The sequence below is a fragment of the Solanum tuberosum genome, unplaced genomic scaffold, assembly GCF_000226075.1.
Source record: "Solanum tuberosum cultivar DM 1-3 516 R44 unplaced genomic scaffold, SolTub_3.0 scf00106, whole genome shotgun sequence".
NCBI lineage: Eukaryota > Viridiplantae > Streptophyta > Magnoliopsida > Solanales > Solanaceae > Solanum > Solanum tuberosum.
In genome coordinates, this window is record NW_006239032.1 from 1,582,543 (window position 1) to 1,584,424 (window position 1,882).

Genomic DNA, 1,882 nt, shown 5'->3' on the forward strand with positions numbered 1-1,882 from the left:
GTAGGGACGGAATTAGCTCATAAGTTTTTAATTTACATAAATTTAATAATTTATCATCAGATATATTAAGAAATTTATCAGATATTTATAAATATATAATTATAAATTCAATCATTATTATATATATAAATTTAAAATCATCAAAAAAACTCATACATTTTAAATCTTGAATTTGCTTCTATCTGCTTCGTAAGCAAAAAGTCCTTTTGGGGCTTATAATAATGTATTATTGCACATGCAAGACAGAGGGACCATATACACTATGTCTTAAAAACACCACGAATGCACTTTGTAAGTTTATATATGAACTAGATTCAAGGATTGATGATGAATCTTATGGATGGATTAAAATAATTCAATTATTGTTAGTACTAATTAATTAATTAAGCTCCCTTAAGCATTAATGCACTTTTAGTTAAAAGAATGGGGATCTAAGTGTCAGTTTTTGTTTATTGGAGGGTTACAAAAAGACAAGAATGTTGACAAATCAATAAGCACCACAAATACTCCGTTAGAAAAGCCAACTCACTTTTCAGTTTTTCTCATTTGAACAGATGCTTCGTTTATTTTTTTATTTGTTGAGTGCGGAATCAGAATTTTCATTAAGGAGACTTAAATACAAAAAAGTGAACACATAAAAAAGTTGAATAGAGTTCAACGTCTACTATATATAGATAATCTTAAATCGAAGTAAAAATATGATAAATAAAAAAGAATTCAATATTTACTATATAAATATAATTTTGATCATATATACATATTTTTATCGAAAAAGATTTGGATGAAACTATGAATTCTTACTAGCTCTGTTCTTATACTCGATTCTCATATATATATATATATATATATCCAGCAATAACATAATCAATATAATTTTACAAATAGAATTTGAACAGAATAAGTAATAACTAGATATAATCTATTTTACTTTTATCTTTATGAAATAAAATAATTATTTTTGATAAATCTTCGACTTATATTTTCGAACATATTTCAAAGGATGAGGTCCCATACAGGGGACCACAAATTAAACCACCATTAAAAGAGGCGTGGACTACTTGATGATAATAAATTTATGTTGCAAAAACATGAACGTTTCTTAAAATAATATGAAACTTACATAAAGTGAACTTGACCAACAATAGCAAAATTTATTGGTTGATTTCATAAATGATGATAACTTTAATTTTTATTTTATTATATTAAATTTACTTTTCATAACATAAAATTTTCTTAATTTGTTTGAGTATCACAAAAAGTTACTAATCTATTTTTGTAACAAAAATATCATCCAACTTGTACTGTAAAATCACGCCAAGTTACCCAAACATTTTTTTTTTTTGGAATCAAAAGATCATTCAATTTTTTCTAAATACTATATAAAATTAACTCGAATATTTGTTTAGTAGTAAATAATCAAAGATAATTTGTTTGTTTCTATGCATAAATATAGTCAATCGGAGATTGTTGTCCTTGTCCCAAATACTAAATTTTGATGAAATTAAAATGAAATAGTGCCACACTGAATCAGTAAAGTAGGCTAAATATTGGCTAATTAAGTAATTATAAATTTATAATGAAGCACTTTAGAAGGTTGGGTAATATTTTGAGTTCACGAGTTTTAAATTTAAAAAGAAAAATTATAAGACTTCTAATAAATTATTTTTATATATTAAATATACATTTTAATACAAATACGTTATCCATAGCGATAGGCGATAGCTTTCACAAATAATATAAGTCTCATATTTTTAAGAGAAATATATAAAATTAAGACATGAAAATCATTGACTAGTGAATATATAATCTTTTGTTATATAGTTTTAGAAGGAATGTTCAAATACTATCCCCCCCCCCCCCCCCCCCCCCCCCATCGTCCCTA